At 33.4% G+C, this 7,978-nt stretch overlaps 1 protein-coding gene across 1 annotated transcript in view; it reads left to right on the top strand.

Annotated features, from left to right (window-relative positions):
- Window positions 1-7,637, top strand: part of LOC112556648 (D-glucuronyl C5-epimerase-like) — a 31,415-nt gene extending 23,778 nt beyond the window's left edge. Inside the window, 1 exon segment of the mRNA XM_025225841.1 lies at window positions 66-7,637. The gene's annotated coding sequence lies outside the window, so the exon portion shown is untranslated.
- Window positions 7,638-7,978: the final 341 nt, after the last annotated feature.

Here is a 7,978-nt window from a genome sequence, read left to right on the forward strand (position 1 = left end):
TGTGCAAGGAACCAGCGTACGGTATTCAGATTTTTTCTTTGCCGATGGTGAAAGGAGGGCTGTAGGGGAGGAATGGCTTTGAGTAGTTCATAATGTCTTTGCTATACACTGGGAACAGTGCAGACCACATCCTATTTGTGATGTAATAGAGAATGTTTCATGCATCTTGTGTTTATATACTTGATCTCAGGGCAGCTAACTCTTCTGGGCAAAGCTTCAGTTGTGTAATAATGTACTTGCACATTGGTAGGAGGGGTTTGACTTATATAATACAATATAAAGCCAGACCCCTAGACAATAAACTTCCATTAACATCATGATCTGTTTCTGGACCAGATCTTTCATGGGAGTTATGTATTGCAAATATGAACAGAGAATTAGTTTTTAATGGTTTTATTGGTTTTATTTATTATATATATTGATGTTCAATTTGTATTTGGCTGGCAGTTTTGAATTGTGGAAAACTTCGAGTAGCTGAATAGATCATGCCTAACTTAATAGACTATTTAGGTACAACTAGCACATCTGAACCTTCACTTTCTTTATTTGTTTTCCAGAACTAGATAATGGAAGACTAACATTTATGTTTCGAGCTTGTTCATTGATTTAAAGTATGTTGCTGCAGGTGCTATATTTCTGACCAAGTTAGAAATAGCTGTGTGTGTGTGTCTGAATTACTGGTTGTAATTCCTGTGTTTGAAAATTCAAATTTTTTTATCCACTAGCTAATAATATATTCCTTCAAGTCATGATAGGTGTACAATAAACCAGTTGTGTGGATGAAAACAAATGTTTTACTTTCTAGTCAGTCGAGACTAAATCAACAATAAGGAGAAGGGATGGGACTTAAAACTGACTTCTAAGGCAGGGTAAAGGCTACTGTTTCCAGCTTGTACATTTTTCAAGTGGAAATATTGCAGAGTGCATTGTGAAGATACTAAAATCTTGCTTAACCACTCCTTCATAACAAGGGAGCAAATGTTTGGCCTTTTGCATTCCATTTTTAAAAGTCAGAAATAACTACTTTGTTTTACAGAGTTAGTTTCAGAACTACATTTTTTAAAGTGTAAAAATAATAGAGAAAAATTTTACTTTGATTTGATAGTGGATTATTTTAAAGTATTTTAATTGTTTGTTCATTTCAGACTTCAATCATTTGGTCTGGAAGTAGAAGTAGATTATAACATATAGAAAGCAGCTGTTTTACCTACCATATATTCGCTTACAAGTACTAAACAGCTGAGAACTTAGTGCAAGCACTTAGCAGGATGCATATATGTATAGTTTTATGTAAGTGTGTGAGAGTATAGCATTTTGCAGTATTTAGAGTTTTATTTCTTTATTTTCTCAATTTTTATTGCATATTAGCACTTGAGCCATGTTTTAATACAACCTCTATATCCTCATCTTGTTAACTATACAACTGGTTTCAATACAGCATTAAATATTTACTTTTAGTACAGTATTAATTTTCTTTCCCATTTCAAATTTTACAGAAGGACTTCTCAAACACAGGTTTTGCAATAAGTCACTGTAAATATTTATTTGTGTAATTTTCTTCATAATGTGAGGAAGTTGGCACTATTTTAACTGAAAGTATTTTTAGTATGGTATGGGCATGAAATTGGCTGGTATAAAGCCCCGTTTAAGACAGTGGCTATTTGTCTTATATATCCACAGAACAACTCAGGCTACGGATGATCATAGGTTTGGCTTGATCTCATTATTGCCAGAGCCTACAGCTGTTGTGTCTATGCAGGACATTTAATAAGCTTTCAAAATAGATTGCTCTTATTAAATCTACATAAGAACAAACAAAAGCATAAATGGGTTCTTTAAAATGATTAATACCTGTGGAAAGTTCTTAATTGCCAGTCATTTCTATGCCAGATAGGATAGATACCATTACAAAACTAACTTCATCAGGGTAGAATATACAAATACAAAATAAAGAACTGTGTCTCATTCATCACATAATTTAAAGATTAATACCCAGTGTGGTTATATTGCAACAAAAATAACTGGATAAAAAAGATCTTTAGATCAACACTAGCTCGAAGGTGCTGGGGCAAGGGGAGCCGAACTTGGTGTTTTGTTTATAAAACATTCCAGTCACAGAGTTACCTCTCCTAGAACTCACCGTTTGTATACATTTAAATGTTTATGTTTGCCCTGGTGAAAAAAAATGGGAAAATTGTATTTGATTTTAAATGGTCTTTTTTTTTTTTCTTGTTTTCCTCAAGAATTATTTATTGGCCTTCACAACCATTGTCTTTATCTCTCTGTGTATCTGTCATCGTATGTGTATGTTTCCCAAAAAGCATACTTCCTCATCTTACCTTTATAATTTTTATTTCTGCTTTTCACATTTGTTTAGCTTTCAGGATTAAACTGGTCTTTTTCTTTCTACACCAAATATAACAAAAGACAGAATGGTACACTTTACTAAGATTCTTCTCTTGCTACAAAAGTCTGTTGCATTTAGAGATATAGGATATAATATGCATATACAAGGAGAAGTTACTTCAAACAAAACCCCCATTACACATGAATACCTGCAAGACCACACCTAAGGCCTTGTATCTATGACTCTAAACAAAACAGTGTTATGTGAGCATGAATTTCTGTCACATTATTTTCACACTACATTTTTTTAAAAAGAAAAGTGCATGGTAGTTTGAAAGAAAATGGCATGTTGAGCTGTGATGAGTCTTAATCAAAACTGTTACAAGCATACAGGTGTACAGGCTTCAGACTTTGTACATGGAAGTATTTCTTTGTTGTTTAATTTTATTTGAGGTTCTTTGATAATCACAGCTTGGCCTGTGGATGGATATTTCTGGCTTGTTGCCAGGTTCTCATTAGTGATTTTTGCATTATTATTGTTTGTGAAGTTGTATAAAGAGCACCTAAAGTTGTCTTAAATTACTATATCTACATTTCTAGTTTTTTTTATTGTCCTTTTAACTTTTTTTAACCATGTCTGCAAGTATAAAGTAAATATATGTGTGTGTGTGTGAGGGGGGATTCTGCAACTTGTGTAACAATCTTTTTCATGATCAAAACTATCTAAGAACTAACTTTCTCTTAAAGTAACACTTTGTGTAATAATATGTTTGTGTCATTTGCCGTATGGTCTGATGAGCTAAATTGCTTGTAACCAAGACTTCAATGGGGATGAATATCTCCACTGATACAAAGCATTTCACCTGCATATGTCACCTGTTTCCAATGCCAGGTCCTCCCCCATGATTTAGTAATGGTTGTTGCCATGGCATAAAACAGCCAGAAAGAGAAGTGCACGATACATTCTTCTTGTTCTTTTGTAGCTCTTTTTTGTGTTTTAAAGAAGTTCTCTGTGTTGACAGGTTTTAAGAATCAGGCACTTAATTTTATTATCATCATTATTATTTAAAGTAATAAATTATGCCTAAATATTTTCTTTAAATTTATGTGGTATTGTTGGAAAGCTACTAAGGAAAATCATGGCTTTTATTGCTGTTGAATATTTAAAAGTAGTATAAACATCAGTTCCAGTTGGCCTCAAAAATATTTGTCCTTTTGCTGGCTTGTTTTTTTGTTTGGTTTTTTTTCATCTAAATTCCCACATATTGGTCTTGGTCAACCTTACAAAGTAGCAGAGTTCTGAAAGCCATCAGAATAACATTGTTCATGCCAAGATCTTTATTTTCTCTTATTGGGGTATCAGACGTGCTTAGGCAGAAACATTAAATGTAAATAATTTTGAGTGATAATTTTGCAGAAAAATTTAGGGATAATCACCCAGACAGCTTTAGCAAAGCTAAGTTTCCTGCAAGAGAGGATGTAGGCTTTGAAAAGATAAAAGTACGTTGACAATGACAATGACCAACTTTAGAAAGGGGTTATATTGAAATTCTGTGGTATGGTGCAATGAGTAGTTTTGGGATCATGTCTAATAATCTAACCAGAAAGCTGATCAGACTTAAATCTCTATTTTCACCTAGTGTACTTATCTTTTTTCATGCTCATTTAGTTTAACTATTTGGTGAAGTAATTACTTTTGATTTAGAAATAAAATATATGTATTATTTCCTTTTGTTACACAAGCTTTGTAGCCACATAGCAAGCTAAACTGTGCCAGTATATATTTATACAAGTAAGGAAATTCCTTGAGCAGGACCTGTGCCATAGAGTGTTTTTCACTTATTAAATGTTCTCACTGTAGAGACATCATCCAATAAAAATTCAGTCTTTTCTGTAAACCATCTAGCTTAAAAAATGGTGTGCATTTCATAAATGATAAATTATGATAGTTTGCATGTTTTGTTTATTTATTGGTTCTTTACTACATAAATGTAAAACATGCATCAGGTGTAATTTCTTTTTTGAGGTAAAGGTTCCCTTCTTAATGATTGTACATGTATTCTTCAAAGTACTGGCTTTGCTTTATAGATATCTCTAGTTACCTTTGGTTTGTCTAATTTAGTAATATCTTCGTGTCTTGCTTTTTTTGTTTTGACAAGCAGTCAACGACTGTTCAGACAAATTTTACAACTTATGTGTCATGCTGTTTACTCAGCTCACAAAGCTTTTAGGCTATTGGTGGGCCCCACAACAGGTAGCCATCCTGTACATGGGCTGTAGGTTGCACTGTTATACTCTGAACGTGGGTTGCCCATCGATCAACATAGTGCTATGTCCCCTAAAGTGGTCTGTCTAGTTTTGTGGTTAATGGTGTGCATGATTTGCTGTCTATCAGCTTTCTCGTGCTAGGCAAGCAGAGTTCACAATGCTTGTGTCACAACTCCTTTTTTTGTCACAAAAAGCCTTGAGAACTCACACCTCGTACATGCAAATTGATCATTCTTTATTGAGATAAGAGTTAAGTTCATACTGTGAAGAACAAAATTACAGTAGTTGAAAATAATTACATTTTATAGATTTGTTTTGAAGACAGTTATTTTAAAGCATTTCTGCAGATTTCTATTTAAAGAGCCCTAAACTGTGGCAGTTTTGCATGAGACATGCTGTTTTCCTTTTTAAGCCATCTCTGTGGCATCTTGCTTAATCTGAGCTGAGTTGAAAAGAAATTATCTCCTTGATTTTTCACTTTATTTTCTTAGTTAAATCAATATGGATTCTCAGTCTCACCTCTCAATATGTTGGTGACTCTCTTAAGTGTTTTTAATCAATAGCTTATTAGCAATTGATGTATTAGCAAATCTACTCCAGTTCTTTTCTTTTAAAAGAATTATTTTAGATCATTTTAGTTGATTTTTTAGAAAGGTCTCCTTGCCAAACTTTTTATTGAAATAATTTTTTTCTTAAATTGCGTCATCACAATAATTTTTAGCAAATTGTTCTTAGCACCATTTTAGGATGTTTTGTAAGGATTACCTTTTTATTACTAAAGTTGATGGGTTTGGATTATTTTGGGGAGTTCCCACATCTAAGGGATGTCTTTGTTATTTTAACTTTAATCGTGATTAGTGATTCCTGTAAACAGCATAACCTTTGAAATAATTTATCATGTAAACGTACCCAGTTCACTGAATATTTATGGAGTCTCAATTTTTTTAAAATTTAGAACATTTCAAAATAATAAAATTTCATTTATCAGGAAAGTGATAAGCTTGTAAGGGTTTGGTTGTCTTGTCACTAGTGTCTCAGTACCTAAATGAGTGGACAAAAAAATTTTTTTACAGAAGTTTTTCTTTTTTGCTAGTGAAAAACATTACTGGTGGATATGCAATTTGTGGTTTTGTGATATTTGTACATAACTGTCACCACACATTAAGCATTCCACAGAGGTTTCATTGAGTGTGTGGTGGACAGATGCTAGGCACATGTGGTCTGTTGAATATGCTCCCAACTGTTTGGAAACTTCAAAATGATGTGCTAGTCCTACAGGGCCTCCACTGGTTTTTTTTTTCCCCATCTTTGTTACCGGTATGTACCTTTTATTCAAGGGTTTAATACCATTAATATCCCATCATAGTTTTCTTCTTATAGTGCACTTTATTTCTTGTACTTTAAATTTTTGAAGGCTGAAGCTGTTGTTTCTTTTCATTGTCATTCTCTGTCATTTCTTGTCTCTTCATGGACAATTTCCTAGGAAAAGCTGTATAAAAACTCCTTTTAAATGGAAAACAGGGTTGATCAAATGTAAGAGAAATAAGTGGTCACAGTTGTGTTGAGGAATTGTAGTGAGGAAAATGGCAAAATGCAGATAAAGTAGTTGTGGAATCACTGAATTTAATTTTCTTTATCTTGTTCATGCTAGTGATCTTGATATGTTCTGATGATGTTTGATGATATATGTGCACACCACAACTTGCACATCTGCTTCATACTATCACCGATTTTTTTTTTCCTTGCTTCCTCTACATTTGTCTTAAGGAGGGAAAGTTACAAAGAACACATTATCCTGTCCTGTAGAGAATTGTGAGACCCTCTAACAGCAGCAGCTGCTAAGCTGTCATAGATGCTTAATTATTATTTTGAAACTGTGAGCCTGTTCTCTGAAAAAACCACCTATCTCCACTCATTGCACAGATAGACTTATTTTTTAAGAGTATTTTTTTATCCCTTTTCTTCTGCATTATTGTGTTACTGATAAAGTTTCACGTAACATGCAAGCATATCACAAGCAAGCAAATGTACCAAGTGCTGCCTGCTCCAATTTTATTATCAGAAATGTACTCTCAAGAGTCCACACTGTTCATGCTTCCATTTATCAGAACTTTCTTTTTAAAAAATGTTGTGATCTAAGTGTTCATAACTATTCATACTCTTATAACTTGCCATCACTTACCTGTTTGCCTTGTTATAAACTCTGTAATTTCTGGAGCATTTTGTTTTTAGTAATGCCCCATGCAGAGTTGAATGAGGGAGAAACATTGTGCTGCTTCAGCGTCTGTGCATAAGATTTTTTTCCAGCCAGAAAAGGTTCTTTTTTGTCTCTAAGATGTCTTTTTAAATGGTTATTATTTCAGTGTCTTTTTAATTTTTCAAGCAAAATTATTTTCCCTAAAATAAGTTCCTTGTGTTCCACCCTCTTTTTGTGTAACTGTTGCCGTGGATTTAAGGGGGAGAGAGGTAATGGATTTACTATTATTACCTTGTTTTTCTATGTACTCTATCAGCTCTGATTTTTGTGCACTTTACAATCTTTTGCTTATTAGTGGTGTTTCTCTGTGTATTTTACAGTCTTTGTGGTGTTCTGTTAAGCAACAGATCATGTGGTCATACAGAGATGTCTGCTAATTGCACTTCCTGTTGTATTGGCTCTAGAATGAGTGAAAGAAAACAATATTGAATGGAGCTCTTAATTTAAAACAAAAAAATTGAAGTATTTTACTGTGTGTGGTCATTTTAAAAATCAACACCTTTTCTGAGAAAGAAGATTATTGTCATTATGTCTGAGTTTATAAGTCTTTTGTGGATACTTGTATTTTTCTTTTTAATGAGCGTGTACATAAAATTGTATTTGTATATTTTGCTTCATGGGTGCTTAGCTTGGCACCCTAACATGTGCATTCAGAATAACTTGCTTAAAAATGCTGGAAACTGTTTTACTTCAAAAATGTTGTGAATTCTTGAGAGACCTAATTTGAATAATTATGTGCAGTCCATAAAACCTGCCATCAACTTTATGTGTTTTTTTGTGTTGTTCTGTTTAAGTTGTTGGATGCACTGCGAAACAACCTCAAGAAAATCCATATTAAAATGTGTGATGTAGTAACAATGGCTGAAAAAGATGTATGCTTATCAGAACTAATAATCGTGGTATGCAGTCATCAAAGCGAATTTTCGATAGTGGTACTCATCTGGAAAAGTTTCAAAACCGGGCTTCTATATCACTACCGATCAAATATTTAAAATATTTATAAACTCGACTGTTATCATTACACGCTTTCATCAGGTATTGAGTCGTCTCCTGGGATGTTACTCTTTTTTTATTAAGCTACACTGTGTTACTGCAATTCCCACCTAG

Source organism: Pomacea canaliculata, linkage group LG2 (genome assembly GCF_003073045.1).
Source record: "Pomacea canaliculata isolate SZHN2017 linkage group LG2, ASM307304v1, whole genome shotgun sequence".
NCBI classification, from domain to species: domain Eukaryota; kingdom Metazoa; phylum Mollusca; class Gastropoda; order Architaenioglossa; family Ampullariidae; genus Pomacea; species Pomacea canaliculata.